Source organism: Schistocerca americana, chromosome 4 (assembly GCF_021461395.2).
Source record: "Schistocerca americana isolate TAMUIC-IGC-003095 chromosome 4, iqSchAmer2.1, whole genome shotgun sequence".
In the NCBI taxonomy this organism is placed as follows: Eukaryota; Metazoa; Arthropoda; class Insecta; order Orthoptera; family Acrididae; genus Schistocerca; species Schistocerca americana.
This window is the reverse complement of record NC_060122.1, coordinates 593,587,143-593,606,707: the sequence shown is the minus strand read 5'-3', so window position 1 is coordinate 593,606,707 and position 19,565 is coordinate 593,587,143. Positions and strand designations below refer to the sequence as shown.

General features: G+C 45.7%; 1 protein-coding gene across 1 annotated transcript in view; it reads right to left on the bottom strand.

Moving 5' to 3' along the window:
- LOC124612817 (calpain-C) overlaps positions 1 to 19,565 on the bottom strand; it is a 461,947-nt gene that overhangs the window by 102,860 nt on the left and 339,522 nt on the right. The gene's annotated exons all lie outside the window — the stretch shown is intronic.

Here is a 19,565-nt window from a genome sequence, read left to right as displayed (position 1 = left end):
CGAAGTATGGCTCACCCGTTACGTTCCTTCCAATATGCGATATAACAAGTACTGGACTCCAATGCACATAGGCCAGTTTTGATCGGTTATATTATACTTGGTGACTTCAGAAATTGAGTTACACATGTCGTCCCACAATAAGAATAAGGGGCGCTATCAGAAGAGACTGAATGTCGCGGGCGTCCTGCAGACAGAGTTCTGCTGCGTTACGGGTAGCAGATGCATCACAAAATCAAATGGTTCAAATGGCTCTGAGCACTATGGGACTTAACATCCGAGGTCATCAGTACCCTACTTAGAACTACTTAAACCTAACTAACCTAAGGACATCACACAAATCCATGCCCGAGGCAAGATTCGAACCTGCGACCGTAGCAGTCGCGAGGTTCTGGACTGAAGCGCCTAGAACCGCTCGGTCACCACGGCCGGCAGATGGACCACAGTGTGTGAGTGAAATGGCGCGCAGCTGGAAACGAGCTGCAAAGTTTAGAACGCAAGACAGTAAGATTCTTGTAGCTTGGAAAATTAAGCAAAGGCAATGTTCTCCCGCATTCGGTATTGCAACATCCCATGGGCTTGCACAACACAGGCTTTGCTTCAGTGTTTTCGATCGGAGGGAGACATGTTAAAAAATAATGCCATGTACCTACGTCACTTCGAAGTGTGATGGAGCATTCAACAAATGTTACATGGCCTGACATTTATTTAATAAATTTAATTGTATGGCTAGGGCCCCCCCGCCGGGCAGACCGTTCGCCGTGTGCCGGTCTTTCAATTTTACACGACTTCGACGACCTGCAGTCGATGAGAGTCATAAGATGATGATGATGAGAGCAGCACAACACCCAGTCCATGGGCGGAGAAAATTCCCCGACCTAGCCGGGAATCGAACCCGGGCCCAGAGGATTGACAATCCCTCACGCTGACCATTCAGCTACCGGGGACGGGCAATGGCCTGACATGATAACGTGTGACTTACTTTTTGACTACCCCTCGTTCAGTCACTTAAAAATGGCTTCACAGCCGAACTGCTCTGTGATAAACAAAATAAACTGATATTTAGATCCATTCTGCGTCAGTCAGTGTGTTTCAGATATTTTGCTGTACAAGGGGGGTCCAAAAACTAACATAACACGTATTTGTTTCTGAAAGCAGGATGGTTTTATTTAGGATTCGAAACACCATATTGTTCCCCTCTCTTTTGGCTACAAAACCCTATTTTTCAACATAATCGCCGTTTAATGCGACGGCCTTACGCCACCTGACCACTCTTCTGGTCCATATCGGAGCTAACGTTTTGCTGCATCAGTAACCTCCCAAACATCCAGGTACTGGTCTCTGTGGAGTGCATCCTTCATTGCGCCATACAGATGGAAGTCGGAAAGTGGGAGATCCGGGCTGTAGGGGGGATGAGGGAGAACAGTTCAGTATAGCTTTCTGAGCTCCTCTCGGGTGCACATTGTCTGAATCGTTACGTTGTCATTGAGAAGGAGAGTTCGTTTGCATTTTTGTGGCGACGAAAACGCTGAAGTCGTTTCTTCAGTTTCCTGAGGATGGCATAATACACTTAAGAGCTGACCGTTGCACCATAAGGGAGGAGATCAAACAGAATAACGCCCTCAGAGTCCCAGAAGACCGTCGTCATGACTTCACCGACTGAGGGTGCGGCTTTGAAATTTTTCTTCGGGGCAGAGGTGGTGTGGCGCAGTTGCCGCTTTGTGTGCGTTTCGAAGTGATGACCCATGTTTCATGGCCTGTGACGATGTTCGACAAAAGAAGTGTCACGATCAGCCACGTAACGCGCAAGCTCTTCCGCACGGATCGTCTTTCGTTGTTCTTGTCTTCTGTCAAGCGCCGAGCAACCCAACGGTCACACACCTTGGCGTACCCCAATTGGTGGACGAGTGTGTGAGCACTACCAACAGTAACGTCCAGTCGTACAAGCGAGGTGTCTGAACGTGATCCGTTGATAACCTCGAATGAGAGCGTCCGCACGTTCTAAAATTGCAGGAGTCACAGCTGTGTGGGAAATCTGACAGGTTTGCGCAACCTTGTTGCGATGATGGCAGACGCTTTGCCCAAGGACTCACCATGCTTTTATTCACTGCCAGCTCTCGCAAGTAATTCTGCAAGTGCCTACGAATATCTGCGAACGTTTGGTTTTCCACCAAAAGATACTCAGTGACAGCTCTCTGCTTTGTACTCTCTGTTACAGACGCCATTTTGAAGGCTACTTATAGCGCCGCAACTTATCGGAACTTCATGACACTGTAGGGGCTGAGCGGGGACATTCCACGATGCCCCAGAAAAATTCTGCATTTTTTTCAACCCCGAAATTGGCGGGGAAAAAAGTGTGTTGCATTACTTACTGAACGCCCCTCGTAGATATCGTCCCTGCTGCAACTAAAATAAGATGTAATCCAATTACTATCGACACAGTTAAGTACTCTCTCGGATAATACGAAATTCAAACTACAGATTAATGAAAAACAAAAAGAAAAGTGAGTCATGCGTTGGCTCTAATGCCCGTGGAAATGACGGACAACTGTAATGTAACAGATCTACTAAGAAGACTGCCTACATTACGCTTGTCCGTCCGCTTTTAGAATACTGCTGCGCGCTGCGGGATCCTTACCAGATCGGACTGACGGAGTACATAGAAAAAGTTCAAGGAAGGGCAGCACCTTTTTGTACTGTATTATCGCGAAATATAGGAGAGAGTGTCACTGAAATGTTACAGGATTTGGGCTGGACATCATTAAAAGAAAGGCGTTTTTCGTTGCGACAGAGCGTTCTCACGAAATTCCAATCACCAACTTTCTCCTCCGAATGCGAAAATATTTTGTTGACACCGACCTACATTGCGAGCAAAGATCACCACGATAAAATAAGAGAAATCAGAGCTCGTACCGAATGATATAGGTCTTCGTTCTTTCCGCGCGCTCTACGATATTGGAATAATAGAGAATTGTGAAGGTGGTTCCATGAACCCTCTGCCAGGCACTTAACTGTGATTTGCAGAGTATCCATGTAGATGTAGGACTATAAGTCCTCACCCAAGAGTGTATGGAAAGAAGATAGTACAAACTGAGGTGACAAAAGTCATGGGACACCTCCTAACATCGTGTCGGACCTCCTTTGTGGCCGAGCGGTTAAAGGCGCTTCAGTCTGTAGCCATGCGACCGCTACGGTCGCAGGTTCGAATCCTGCCTCGGGCATGGATGTGTGTGATGTCCTTAGGTTAGTTAGGTTTAAGTAGTTCTAAGATCTAGGGGACTGATGACCTCAGATGTTAAGTCCCATAGTGCTCAGAGCCATTTGAACCTTTTTTTATACCTCCTCTTTCCCGGCTTAGTGCAGCAACTCTACGTGGCATGGGCTCAAGTCGTCGCACGTCCCCTGCAGAATTACTGAACCTTGCTGCTTCTATAGCTGTCCGTAGTTGCGAAAGCGTTGCCGGTGCAGGATTTTATGCACGACCTGACCTATGGATTATGCTGCATAAATGTTCGATATGTGGTAAAATCATTCACTCAAATTGTCCAGAATATTCTTCAAACCAATAACTATGGCCCAGTGGCATGGCGCATTGTCATCCTATAAACTTCCATCATCGTTTGGGAACTGAAGTCCATGAATGGCTGCAAATGGTCTCCAAGTAGCTGAACATAACCATTTCCAGACAATAATCGGTTACGTTGGACAAAGGAGGGGGGGGGGGGGGGGGAGGAGTCCATTCCATGCAAACACAGTCCACACCATTATGGAGTCACCAACAGCTTGCAGAATACCTTGTTCACAACTTGGATCCATGGCTTCGTGGGATCGGAGCCACACTTGAATCCTACCATCAGTGCTTACCAACTAAAATAGGGTCTCACCTGACCAAGCAACGGTTTTACAGTCGTCTAGTGTCCAACCGATATGGTCACGAGCTCTGGAGAGGCGCTGCAGGTCATGTCGTGCTGTTAGCAAAGGCACTCGCGTCGGTGGTTTGCTGCCATAGCCTATTAGCGCGAAATTTCGCCGCGCTGTCCTAACGGATACGTTCGTCGTACGTCCCCGATTGATACATGCGGTTATTTCACGCAGTGTTGCTTGTCATTTAGCACTGGTCACGCTATGCAAACGCCGCTGGTCTCGGTCGTTAATTGAAGACCGTCGGCCACTGCGTTGTCCATGGTGAGAGATAATGCCTGCAATTTGGCACACTTTTGACACCGTGGATCACGGCTTATTAATTCCCTAACGATTTTCGAAACGGAATGTCCCATGGGACTAGCTCCAACTACCAATTGTGTTCGAAGTGTGATATTTCCGTTGTGCGGCCATAATCACGTCTGAAACCTTTCCACATGAATCACCTGAGTACAAGTGACAGCTCTCCCCAATGCACCGCCCTTTTATACCATGTGTACGTGATACTACCGCCATCTGTATAGGTGCATATCGCTACCCCGTTACATTTGTCATTTCGGTACAGAGTAGTATAGCATAGTCGAGCACAGGATAGGATAATAGCAGAGCAGAGGACAGTGAGCAGGTGGCGGTGACACGGGCGGCCTTGGCGGCGCCTGTGCCGTGACCTCGGCTGCCCACGCTCCACGCTGTCGAGACGTCCCACCCAACGCAGCTCCTGATGACGTCACGCCGCCTGTTAAGGACGCGCGGGCACTGCACCGGGCGTCGTCGCCGCTTCCAGCCACAAAGCCAGTTTTTAAAAGTAGCCGCTCTGCACTGCGCCTGACCCGGAAATCTGAACCCATTTCTACGTGAGGGGCAATATGACTAAGAACTTCCCTACCTCGACCTCTTCCAGATGGAATTCAAAAATTAATTTGCTATCATACGAAAGATTGAGGTCTTTTTATGTAACTGCAAATATCACATGTTTCCTATTTCTATATTATTATTAATTTCTGGTGGAACGTTGGATGGCAGAAGGACAAGTACGAATAATGTCTGTAGAGTTAAGGGGGCGTCATGAAGTCTCTCTTTCTTCAGGGTAACTAATCTGCAAGGACAATGACACTGAGCTGTTAAATACGCAAGTGGAGAAGTGTCGTTCTTACAGCATTCAGTTAATGTTCCATATTTGTGTGGTCCAAAGGAAGGAAAAACAAATTTATGAGAAGCATTAGGGCAGCCTCGAACATAGTGAGAAATAAATATGGAAAAATTGAAAGAACTAACGAGTTGAAGTATCTAGAAGAAGTAACTGAACACGGCATTCCAGGTAAAGACGCCAGGAAAGCAAACGTTAATAAGATGAAAATGGCATACTACCTCACTAAGGATGTGTACTTACACACAGCAATTCAGCTGCCCCTAGCGATGGGTTTTATGCAACCCACAATACCTTCAAGAACCACACAGGAGGTTTTCATAGCATCTCAGCCGCAACTTGTAAAGTATTAGTCCTACAGAAAAAATGAACAGCGCCCTTTGGTAGAAAATTTAATTTAGTTAAATTTTGCACTAGAATACGTTTCCGCTGCAGGCCAGGGTTTTCGAGTCATGCAAGAGAAACGCCTCTTAATGTCATTTTATACATTCAAAAAATGGTTCAAATGGTTCTGAGCACTATGGGCCTTAACTTCTGAGGTCATCAGTCCCCTAAAACTTAGAACTACTTAAACCTAACTAACCTAAGGACATCACACACATCCATGCCCGAGGCAGGATTCGAACCTGCGGCCGTAGCGGTCGCTCGGTTCCAAACTGTAGCGCCTAGAACCGCACGGCCACCCCGACTGGCTTTTACACATTTTTCTTGAATATTTCGTAAACCACGTCCTCTAGAGAAAACGTATCCCAGAACAAATTGAACTACTTCAAATTTCTTACAGAAAGGTCCCATTCATGTTTTGCTGTAGGACTAATAGAGTAACTCACCCAGAAACACTGTATGCAGCAGAATGTTTAACTCTAAACAGAAAGGCGATGATGGAAGCACTGGAAATCACAGAAAGAAAAATTCTAAGCAAAATTTTGTGACCTGTTAACATAGCAAACACAGTGCAGAAGACGCCATAATAGTGAACTTTATACACATACTGAAAAAAAAATACAGACATGATTCGGAAAAGGAGAACAGAGGATGAATCCCATACAGACTGACTAAAAGACGGCTCAGTTACTTCCGCAAATTAAAAATGGGCAACACATGACGCCAAGAAATTTGAAGGGACATGCACGCACTCCAAATTCCTCCTCAAGATATTAAGGAACAACTGCCACTAACAAAGAAATTACAGGTCTCCAAAGGTTTCCATGACAAATCCAAGAAGAAGAGTGAACCCACTCTGACAGAAGAAAGTAGAGAGAAACATCGAGGAATGAAGAGAGAAAGGTGGAAGAAAATAAAGGAGAAACAGTTGAAATAACTGTAACAGCTCAAACGTGAAGGGAGGAAGAAAGAAGAGGCAACAAAAAATGGTTCAAATGGCACTAAGCACTATGGGACTTAACATCTGAGGCCATCAGTCCTCTAGACTTAGAACTACTTAAACCTAACTAACCTAAGGACATCACACACATCCATGCCCGAGGCAGGATTCGAACCTGCGACCATAGCAGCAGCGCGGTTCCGGACTGAAGCGCCTTGAACCGGTCGGCCACAGCGGCCGAGGAAGGGGCAACAAATGTGTTATAATGTTAATCCGAGTCACTTCTAAATTGAGTACACTGTACCATACTTCGTTTTTACAGTTAAAATAGGAGATATTAAAAAGTGTAAACATGATGTGCATAGCACCGGAGATTACAACGTGCAATTCGGAATTGTTTACTATGGGTGCGAAGGGCGCAACAATAGAACAAAAAATTGGATGCCGTTTAATGTTTAAAGGACTCGGTGGCTTTGAATATGAAAGTCTAAAGACGACAGTCCACTGCAATTCTGGTTCGGTCTGTTCACGGTTACTAGAGACAGGGCGTTACGCTGCAGTGAGCGGCTGCAATGCAACAGCTACTGTTCGCGACTGGACGGCAGATCTGCAGCCAGTCTGACGTAAGCAGCAGAACCGGAACACGCTACCGCAACATTACTTTCCTGCAAGGCGATCCCGCTCGTGCGAGAATAAGCTGGGTCACCGAGATGGAAAGCACGCACCTGACGTAGCCACCACGCCGAGCCGCCGCTGCAGCCTCCACGCCTCGTGCGTCTTTCCCTCTTACCTGCCCAGGCAAGCATAACACACACAACCACGAACTCGAGCACGAACGCAACGTACATTTTCTGATAGAGGTAGAATGGTTGCTACCAATGACGAACTGTTTCTTTATTCATATACAAATTTGTACTCCCATTACTGGATTATATATGTTATTCGAAAATCAATAATACAGCTCAAGGAAACAGTCAAACAGCTTAATCCACACGACCAGCATGTAACATCGTAATAATGTCATTGGTTGTATACTATGATCATCATAAGAATAAACCTGATGTAAACATTACGCCATGTATTCTTCCGCGTTTGCTTGACTCTGATTGGATTTCGTTTCACGTGGAGCAGAAGCCAAGCTATGACTAGTACAGTCAAGTACGATCATAAGGATACGTTTTATGTTGTGATACATGCACATAGACTGAGAGATAATGCGGCACAACAGCTTTACCGGTGCATTAACCTTGGACAGCACCGGCCAGCCAGCGGCCCAACTACCTGCAATGATGTGAGCAGTTGCAGTTCAGACGTAAAAGGAGACGAGCAAAGAAACGATATAGCTTCGAATGTCATTTAATTTTTAAAGATAATGAAATAATATTCGGAGAAACTCCAGCACTACCGCGCGCTTGTTAGGTGACCAGACGGAAAGCATGAAATGCACTCGTTCTCACCTGACATAGTATTCTAATTACCAACAAGAGTGACGAAAATTTCTAACTTAAACGTAGGGTAATTTTTCTGAGCGAACTGTGAGTAATGCAAAAGTATACTGCAGGGATTTCCCCGTGCTGTTGAATACTGAAGCCACTGAAGGTATTAATTACAGTCAGTCAAAAATGGTTCAAATGGCTCTGAGCACTATGGAACTCGACATCTGAGGTCATCAGTCGCCTAGAACTTAGAAATACTTAAACCTAACTAACCTAAGGACATCACACACATCCATGCCCGAGGCAGGATTCGAACCTGCGACCGTAATGGTCGGGCGCATCCAGACTGTAGCGTCTAGAACCGCTCGGCCACTCCGGCCCGCTTACAGTTAGTCGTCTGGTAATTTCTTAGCTCCTCCTTTATTCGAATCCGAGAAATACATTCAAAGCCGATTATCTCCATAAATCTATAAAAAAAAACATTAAGAACAGCTTATTTCTCGGCAATTTTTAGCCGTATTCCACACGCGTGTTTCACTACGCAACAGAAAGCAGCCTCAGCCATTTTCATACTGCGCGTTAACAGCACGACAATTTGAGCACAACGCTGCAGAGGCTGTGACTGTAGACGATTTTTGAAATAAAGGCTACGTAGCTAAAGCGTGATTAAGAAAAACTTTGATGGCTGTTAATACATTTGAGTATCTTAAAGTTTCATTTAACGTAACTCAGTGATATATGTTTAATACATAAGTAGGACCTTCTTTCAAGAGCATAACAACACCAGTGTGCCTGTGCTACGGCTCCTGACCAATTTGGAGTCAAGTCGCAAAGCACAAGAAAACACAAAGCCGTAGATACAACGGGTAGAAAACAAAGAAACCTTTAACTGGACGGCAAATAATAATTAATAGAACCCTCTTTCACTGTGAGAAGCTTCTACGTCTTAGACAGCGTATGGTGCTCCAGCCAAATAATAACCGATGCTCTGACAGGTTACTTACGTCATAAAGAACAGCTATCGGTCTAATTTCTGAATAATATGTCACCTGTTCTGCTAACAGCAGTGACGAAATAGTCTGTTGCCTTCGCGTAGATGGTCTTACGATCCGGAACTAATACGGAACCAAATAATAATGTTAGGTTCTGGTTTCGTTTCTCGGTCAGGAACATAGTTTCGAAACGGCACATGTTCCGCGGTAGAGTGTAGTTTCGAAACAGCGCATATTCCGTGTAAGGGTGAACGAGTAATATTATAACAGGAGCTTTGGTTGCTCTCCCATTTTTATTTTTTTTTTTTTAAATGCACTGAATCTTTGCAGCGCACTACTTCGGAACTGCCCACATATCTTTCACCCAACATTCAATACGGTTATTTTGATTTATTAGTCCTGATTTTAAGCGAGTGCAAATTAGCATTGACCCTGTTTCATTTTCAAATTGTCTTTATTATATATTCTAGCCTCGGATCTTACAAATGGTAATATCATCGGTTTCGAATTCTTAGGACGTCATCATCAGATAATATGAATATATTACGCAGTAAATAGTCAAAGTACAACTGAACAAATTCGGAAAGGCGCTCACACTGTGCCCAGTTGTAGTTTGACGAGATATTGTGTGACGTATACAAACCGCCTGATGATAACTTCCTAAGAAAACGAAGACGATAAGGGTACCATTTGTCTAAAATAAGGCTGAAATATATAATTAAAAAAAGAAACTACAATATGGGCACTATTTCCGCTAGGCAGTATGCCAAGTCTGTGTACATATTTTATATTTGAATTACGGGGGATAGAGGAAAATTTAGACATGATTGAACTGACACACGCCGCCTGTGTTTCAGACTTACGTTTTTATATCAAGAGCGGCAGCATTTAATTACCATACCAAGATCACCCGCATAAATAACGTCAATTACCACAAACTTACTGCAACTCTCTACTTTACTGCGACGTAGCTACTGTATTCGCAATGGCACAAATAAATAGTGGTTCTAGAACGTCTGGTAAATGACGTTCTAATACAAATTATTCAAGTTCGTGAAGCAGGACATTGCACTCAGAAGGAGATATTCTTATTTTTCGAAAACAAACAAACAAACAAGGCTTTTAGAGTAAAATTTTCGTCCCGCAGGATGCGAAGCCTGAATCGCTTTCGTATGTGCCAGGTCACCCTAAATTATAATCTTCGGCAGTCAACCGCTGTATGACGTGACAAATATGCCAACGAAAATCTTCGATATAGCTATGCCATTCGTGAAGTAGCCTTCGCCATGCTTTTGTTGCCACGAGTCGGCACCGAATGTAAGTTCCAGTACGGTCAGCGTCCCACGTAAACGAGACCTGCTGTGGAAATAGCATGAAAGGCGATCATCAAACGAGTTTTCCAACCGCTGTCAACACAAGATTTGTGATTGTTACATAACTCTCTTTTGCTCTTGTCTTTCGTTAGTCCTTTCAGCATTAGTTTAGCGACTATATCTCGTTCATGAATACTTCAGTTTTGTAGCCTCCACACAAAGTTTCTCGTCGCCCTCCATGTTGGAGAGGGATTTTTCGTTCCAGAACGTCCTTTACAAATCAGAGAATTCTCCTGAAATCCGTGGTCGGGAAACGGAGGATTGGAACTATTTCTAAATTATTTCTGGACAGTACATTCTAGACAAAAATTTGACAGCTCCTTAGTGTTTGCGTATCTGTGTGCGCAACAGGATAAAATCTGATTACCTCAATGTGTACAACGTACCTGAAGCGGTATATGAATCGGACTTCATGTGTAAAGAATGTAAGAAATTATTGATTGTTACGGTCTGGTGGCTGATGAATAGTGAAACAGTAGCACTGAAATCTAAGAGACAATGAGGCATTGAACAAATGTGCATCACCGTAGAATGAGAGTGCCAACGGTTGTCCTCTATGGTCGAAGATGATTACGTTCATGATGACGACGATCCTGATGACAACAACCATGATGACCATCATAGTCATCATCATCATGATTTTGATTAGGATGCCGATGATGATGATGATGATGACGACGACGACGACGACGACGGCGACGACGACGACGACGACGATGATGACAGTGATGGTGGTAGTGATGATGACAATAATGATTATGACGATGACAATGATTATCATGACAATGATTAAAGGGCAATTATTATAACGACAATGATGTGTTCCGCCCATTACGCAGATCCATCACTGCAAGTTTGGCGTTAAAACTTTCATCCATTACGCATATGGAACATGCGACTAAGATGAATAAAGTTTTTCCAGAAATAACTGGTTAAGTCGACTTTGGTGATGGTTCAGTTTTTATTATACCATGATCGCTTTCGAATCGTCTAGCGACTAATCAGATGGTACACATATTTGATGACTGATTGTCACTTTATGGGGGTCGAGTAGCTGCGGCAATATAGAAGAAACTAAACAAGCACTGGATGTGGCTAGGTATCAGGGATTGTTTACACCATAACTGGAAGTTACACAAATTTAGAGCGTAAGTACTATATTACTCTGTAACGAGTTACCAGTGACCACAGATCCTTATGCAAAAATACTCAGGAAATATCCCTGAACAACCTCTGAAATTTCGTTTGTTGACGTAACACAAAACTGAGTTTCACCTTACTGTGCTAGCACAAAGTGTTGGTAGCCGGGATAACGTAACCCTCCCACTTGCTGAAGTTGACAGCAAACAAATGGAAACACAAGGAAAATGAACACTAGTCGTTCAGCCAAACATCTTCAATTGAAGACAACGTACAACAACGAAGAGAAAGTAGAAATACTGGTTGGCTGGTTGATTTGGGGGAAGGGACCAAGCAGCGAAGTCATCGGTCCCACTGAATTAGGAAAGGATGGGGAAGGAAGTCAGCCATGCCCTTTCAAAGGAACCATTCCGGCATTTGCCTGAGGCGGTATAGGCAAATCACGGAAAACCTAAATCAGGGTGGCCGGATGCGGTTTGAACCGTCGTCCTCCCGAATGTTAAGTCCAGCGTGCTAACCATTCATTCGGTACTCGCCTATGGAGGTGTGGACTCGTCTATGACAGGTGTGGATTTTCCTAGTGTTTCCATAAGTGTACTCTGTTCAAACTTAAAAAAAAACTGAGGAGGTATTAACGGTAACCTGATCCAATAATGATAACATGATGCTGCCACAGTCTAATATAACAGTCGCGATACTCCCTCTCGTTTTTGTTACCCACAGCGACAGCAGCGCCCCAAGTGCCCGACAAGCGACACTTCTGGATAAGATATCGGATGAGTGCGAATACTAACGTTTGTATTGATTTGTAATTTAGTTTTACAATAGGTAGTGCCACAAAAATCGACAATAACTAAAAAATGACACCACGTTCATCATTATTTAGTTTCCTAAGAACCGTGGGAGGCACGGTACACTGCAAGTCAGTTTTCTTGTGCTACTCTCGTACTGTACAAACATTTACTGAACAATGTCGTTTCCCTTTAATAACAAAAATTTGCTAGTAAATACCAGAAGACCCTTTTGCAGAAAGATGTCATGTATCTATTCAACAAAGCAGAGTTTTGTTCACTACACTTTCCACCAAATCAATGAATGTGGAACGTAGGACACCAGTGTGGAATGTAATACCTAAATTATTTAACGTATCAAACAAGCCAACACAAGTGTAGCTTACGGGAAAACCACACATATCTGATAATAAGTCGTCAAAAGCAATAAAACTGCTTCCAATCACAGAAGAAACCAATTCGACATTATTGTTGCTAAATCTGAACCACATACAGCAAGAATCTTCAACACGTTCGCTTTTGAAGCAAAAGTGATTACATTTAGTAATATATTCACGGGCGAATTAATAGGCTCCACAAAAAAATTGTAAGTGCCAAGGAAAGTGCCAATAGTAATGACAACAGACAACAACAGAAATACACTCCTGGAAATGGAAAAAAGAACACATTGACACCGGTGTGTCAGACCCACCATACTTGCTCCGGACACTGCGAGAGGGCTGTACAAGCAATGATCACACGCACGGCACAGCGGACACACCAGGAACCGCGGTGTTGGCCGTCGAATGGCGCTAGCTGCGCAGCATTTGTGCACCGCCGCCGTCAGTGTCAGCCAGTTTGCCGTGGCATACGGAGCTCCATCGCAGTCTTTAACACTGGTAGCATGCCGCGACAGCGTGGACGTGAACCGTATGTGCAGTTGACGGACTTTGAGCGAGGGCGTATAGTGGGCCTGCGGGAGGCCGGGTGGACGTACCGCCGAATTGCTCAACACGTGGGGCGTGAGGTCTCCACAGTACATCGATGTTGTCGCCAGTTGTCGGCGGAAGGTGCACGTGCCCGTCGACCTGGGACCGGACCGCAGCGACGCACGGATGCACGCCAAGACCGTAGGATCCTACGCAGTGCCGTAGGGGACCGCACCGCCACTTCCCAGCAAATTAGGGACACTGTTGCTCCTGGGGTATCGGCGAGGACCATTCGCAACCGTCTCCATGAAGCTGGGCTACGGTCCCGCACACCGTTAGCCCGTCTTCCGCTCACGCCCCAACATCGTGCAGCCCGCCTCCAGTGGTGTCGCGACAGGCGTGAATGGAGGGACGAATGGAGACGTGTCGTCTTCAGCGATGAGAGTCGCTTCTGCCTTGGTGCCAATGATGGTCGTATGCGTGTTTGGCGCCGTGCAGGTGAGCGCCACAATCAGAACTGCATACGACCGAGGCACACAGGGCCAACACCCGGCATCATGGTGTGGGGAGCGATCTCCTACACTGGCCGTACACCACTGGTGATCGTCGAGGGGACACTGAATAGTGCACGGTACATCCAAACCGTCATCGAACCCATCGTTCTACCATTCCTAGACCGGCAAGGGAACTTGCGGTTCCAACAGGACAATGCACGTCCGCATGTATCCCGTGCCACCCAACGTGCTCTAGAAGGTGTAAGTCAACTACCCTGGCCAGCAAGATCTCCGGATCTGTCCCCCATTGAGCATGTTTGGGACTGGATGAAGCGTCGTCTCACGCGGTCTGCACGTCCAGCACGAACGCTGGTCCAACTGAGGCGCCAGGTGGAAATGGCATGGCAAGCCGTTCCACAGGACTACATCCAGCATCTCTACGATCGTCTCCATGGGAGAATAGCAGCCTGCATTGCTGCGAAAGGTGGATATACACTGTACTAGTGCCGACATTGTGCATGCTCTGTTGCCTGTGTCTATGTGCCTGTGGTTCTGTCAGTGTGATCATGTGATGTATCTGACCCCAGGAATGTGTCAATAAAGTTTCCCCTTCCTGGGACAATGAATTCACGGTGTTCTTATTTCAATTTCCAGGAGTGTGTATGCTTTTCAAGTATGAAGTGTATATTTATATTCTCTTGCTTTGAGTGGAATAAGCTGCAAATATACACATATTCTAAAGTTTTCTTCGCGGGTAAGTTGAATCAATGTGATTCAGCTGTTTTTAAAAGTATTTCACTATAATTCACGTCTCTTAGTAATTTTCTAAAGGATGGAACGCAAAAGCATAGCAACTATTACGTTAATTAAGTATAAAATAAATAAAAACATTGTCCTTACTACGTATGTAACTGCTTTCTCTCCGCTTTTAGCGCTAGTGTCGCTCCATCTGTCAAACGGTAATAACTTCCGCACCACAGAGTGTCGTGACTGCACGCATTAGACTATGGTGCCCCCGTGACTAGTGTGTGCAGCCATTCAAATTCTTTTATTTTATTTTTTGTCAGTTGCCAATAACTGCACGTAAATAACAAGATATCTGGAAACCTTTACTTGGAGCAAAGAAAGTGAATTTTAAAGTGTTATTGGAAATGCGAAAACATGAAAGAAGTGCAGAGAGATGGCAGGCAGCGTTTGATACTGCGCGATTGTCAAATGTAACAATAACAAAATTACGTGATAAATTTGAAAGGGAAGAAAATGTGCGTGATCTGTGGAAGGGAGGGTGTGGCAGGAAGAAATCATTAGCACATGAAAGAGGGTGGACGCAGTGGTACAGGCTTTCACATGATCCCGAAAGAAGTCCGTGTGGCACGCTTGTCGTGAATCAGATGTATTCAAATCAAGTGTTCACGGCATTTTAGAGCAAGCAAAGTGGAAACATGCGAGGTTGCTGCATGTGATGAAAGAAGGCGATCTGGATAGAAGCCTCGAATTTTGTAAATGGATTTGCGATATGTACTATTGACTGATGTCAGTGTTTGGTCTTATTTCGCTATGTTAAAACTGAATGGAAACATCAGTCGTCATAACTTTGCCTACTGGGCAGGAGATAATCCCCGTGTTACGGAAGGACGAGCTATTAATGTTCCTGGGTTGTCAGTGCGCTGTGGTACCTCCGTTAGAGCGCTTGTAGGACCATTCTTTTTGAAGGAATTTTTATTGAATTCCGTTGTAGACGAGTAAATGCAGCACCGCTCAGTATCGTCTGGCGCCGAGTCGCTACGTCCGCGCGACACACAGAGTACTACAGTTCGGGGCGACGCTTTGTTGAAGCACATCGAAGTGTTTCGACGCGACATTAAAAAGCAGGAAATTCTGCGTTGAACTTCCCTATTGCATCAAGGAACGGCAGTTCGTCGGACAACAGTAGCAAGATGAAGATACGTCCACCGCACTTCATTCCTGATAAACCTGAATAAGGCTTGCAATGCTCTATCTGACTTTCGAGCACCACGGCATTGTGAACGAAGATACAAAATTTACGATCGCCGTTAGTGTGCTCGACATTAAAATAGCAACGATCAGCGCAGATATAACACTCCGCCCGCCCGCCACGCAGCAGTATACGCATTTTAGACAGGTACTCCTTGAGCGGCTACGTCGGCCAGTGAAACAACTTATCCAACAAGAACCACGAGGGTAATCCCAAAAGTAAGGTCTCCTATTTTCTTATAGGTACATAGACCTGTTTGTTTTTACAATGGTTTACATCAGTTTACAACTTGAACATTTAGCTATTTTTCGTCATAATCACCATTAATGTCGGTGCATTTTTGCAGACGCTGTGGCTGTTTTTGTATGCCCATGTCATACCAGCTCGCCGCCATGCTGTTCAGAAAGTTATGAACCTCTTCTTACACCTCGTCGTCGGAGCTAAATCGCTTTCCGGACAAATGTTCTTTTAACCTAGGGAACACGTGATAGTCGCTGGGCGCCAAGTCAGGACTATAGGGTGGGTGGGTGGGTGATTATATTTCACTGTAACTGTTTCAGGAGTGCAAAGGTTTGCCGAGCGAAGTGTGGGCGAGCGTTGTCATGGAGAATGTGTACGCCCTTGCTCAACATTCGTCTTTTCCGGTTCGGAATTGCCCGTTTGAGCTTTTTCAGAGCCCCGCAGTACCTGTCAGCGTTAATTTTGGCCCCAGTGGGCATAAAGTCGACCAACAGTACCCCTTCCCGATCCCAAAAAACGGTTGTCATGACTATACCGGCAGACTGTGTTTGTTTGAATTTCCGCGGCTTTGGCGAAGAAGAATGCCGCCACTGGCGTGATTGTTGCTTGGTCTCAGGTGTAAAGTGGTATGCCCAGGTTTCGTCACCCGTGACAATTGAGTTCAGAAAGTTGTCCGGCTGCAAGGCGGTGAAGAAATGCGCGGGAAGCATCAGCTCGTTGACGCATGTGGTCCGCAGTCAGCATGCGTGGCACCCATCTCGCGCACTCCTTCCGGTAGTTCAATGTTTCCGTTAAAATTCTGTGAGCGGTGCTTCGGGAAACCTCAGGAACCAACGTGCAGAGATCATCCAGGGTGATTCGCCGATCTTCACGCATGCTTTGCTCAACCTTCAACACTGTCTCCTCAGAAATTAACGCTCTCCTGCTCCTTCGTTCGTCGTGAATTTCGGTCCGACCAGCTCCAGACTCTCTACACCACTTACGAATATTTTTGACATCCATGCACGACTCACCTTACACTTCCGTCAATTGGCGATGGGTTTCAACCGGCGCAGTGCCCTTTGCGTTCAAAAACCGAATAACTGCACGCAATTCGCACTTGGCTGTAACATCCAACGGGAACTCCATTCTCAACGGCTGCCAACTGCCACACAAAGAGAGTTCTGTACTTATAAAAAAATAGGAGACCTTACTTTTGGGATTACCATTGTACATTGAGAAAAGAGAGAAGTCGCCCTCGGAATTTTGGCGGCACCTGCGAAGCTTAGTCGACGAAACCGAGTTGCCAGATACGACACTGCAATATGTATGGCACCTACAGTTGCTAGAGTCAGTCAGAATGGCTGTGGCGCTTTCCGACGCGCACGATATTTCATCGTGGCTCTCACTAGCCGACAGAGTCTATACCTCGTTAGATGCAGGGTATACGTCGTCTGTGACGTTCGAACGCAGCAGTACAGACCTTTAGGAAGCTTCAGCGATACAACAACGCCATCAAACTGACGTTACTTAACAACTGGTCGAGCTACGAAATCACATGACGACTTGCGGCGACAGTTATCGACGTTCTTCAGGAATGAATTGTAGCAGCTGTTCACCAGCTGTAAGGAAATCAAGATTTTTTTTTCTTTTGCAGCAAGATGGTGCATTGTCACATTACCATCGCGACGTGCGGCAATTCCTGGATGAAACATTTGTTGAGAGGTGGATAGGCCGACGAGGACGTATTGACTTTCCACCCATACCACCCGATCTAATGCCGTCATACTTCCTTCTACGGGGAGCTCTGAAGGACACCGTCTGTGAATCCACATAAACTAGATCACATGAGAGAGGCAATTTTGACCTCCTGTGAATTCATTCCAATGTCAATCATAACAAATGTAGATCGATAAGTTCCGCGTCGTTGCAGACGCAATATTGCTACTGATGAAGGACATGTTGAAAACCTTCAACAATAAAACCTATACAGTAATGTCTTGACGATCAAAAAATGTTCAAATGTGTATGAATTCCTAAGGGACCAAACTGCTGAGGTCATCGGTCCCTAGACTTACATACTACTTAACTAACTAATGCTAAGAACAACGCACACACCCATGCTCGAGGGAGGGGCCGCGCAATCCGTAACATGGCGCCTCTAACCCCGCGGCCACTCCGCGCAGCTCGTGACGATATATGCACGTAGGTTGGAACTTAAATAGTGGAAACACTGCTGTGGAGACACTATGCAATGGCATGTACTATTTGCCTTATAGCACACGTTGTTGACATACCTACCTTCGTCATCATCAGTTTTCTGCTATATTAGCAGGTCCTTTGCTTCTCCATTTTCTGCAATCCATTGCTTCCTTCCTACTTTACCTCCGAGCAAATGTACTCGCCCGTCCCACGTCACCGGCGTGCGCACAATCGAGGGAAACACAGTCACTTGGGAGCGAGCGGTCTAAAGTAACGAAACAGGAACAACGGAGTTGGATCAAGATTGAATGTGCCAGAGGTCGTACAGCACGACAGTGTCATCAAGGTCTTCAATAGGCGTGCGGGGAATCGGTATTACCGTACAGAACAGTGCCACTTGGGTAACAGCCTTCAACGAAGGTCGGCAAACTGTGGTAGACATGCATCGGGCAGGTCGTCCTAGCGTCTCTGAAGAAGAAGTGTATGCTGCTGCCGCGTTAGTGGATAGTGATCGAATCCATACGATTCGTAAGCTCGCCCACGAAACCGGATTAGTGCAAATGACTGTGCCTGGCATCCTGAAGGAACACCTGGGCATGCGAAAAATTGCATCACGATGGGTTCCACATGACTTGACGGAAATGCAAAAACAGATGCGTTACGACGCTGCTCAGACGCACTTGGAGCGCTATGAGCGCGAAGGAGAGGCTTTCTTACGCCGTATCGTAACACTGGATGAGACATGGGCCACATCGTACGAGCCAAAACTGAAACGTCAATCCAACGAATGGCGTCATTATGGGTTGCCGCGAAAGTCGAAAGTGCGTCAGAGCCCCAGTATGGTGAAAGTTATGGTGATTCTCGTGTACGACTGTGATGGTGTTAACCTTAGCGCATTACGTTCCTCCACGGCAGACCGTAAATGCACAGTATTACTGTTCGGCTTTGGAGCATCACCTGCGACCAGCTTTGCGAAAGAAGCGGCGACACTTTCGTCAGAAACCAACCCATCATTTTGCAGGACAATGAGAGGGCGCATACAGCGCAAGCTGTGGCTGCTCTGTTCTGTCGATGGGACTGGGAAGTACTGTACCATCCACCATCCTCCCCGGACTTAAGTCCTTGTGGGTTTGATTTGATTCCGAAGATGAAGGAACCACCTCGTGGATTTTTCATATTAGGTCGATTGTGCTGCCACCTACTGCCAGGTACTCCATATCAACGACCTCAGTAGCATTAGACATCGTGAGAGGGTAGAATGGCGTGCTCCGCGGAACTCAAGGACTTCGAACGTGATCAGGTGATTGGGTGCCACTTGCGTCATTCGTCTGTAAATGAGATTTCCACACTCCTAAACATCCCTAGATCCACTGTTTCCGATGAGACAGTGAAGTGTAGACGTGAAGGGATACGTACAGCACAAAAGCGTACAGGCCGACATCGTCTGTTGACTGTCAGAGACCGCCGACATTTGAAGAGGGTAGTAATGTGTGATAGGCAGACTTCTATCCAGACCACCATACAGGAATTCCAAACTGCAATTACTATGACATTTAGGCGGGAGGTGAGAAAACTTGGGTTTCATGGTCAAGCGGCTGCTCATAAGCCCCACATCACGCCGGTAA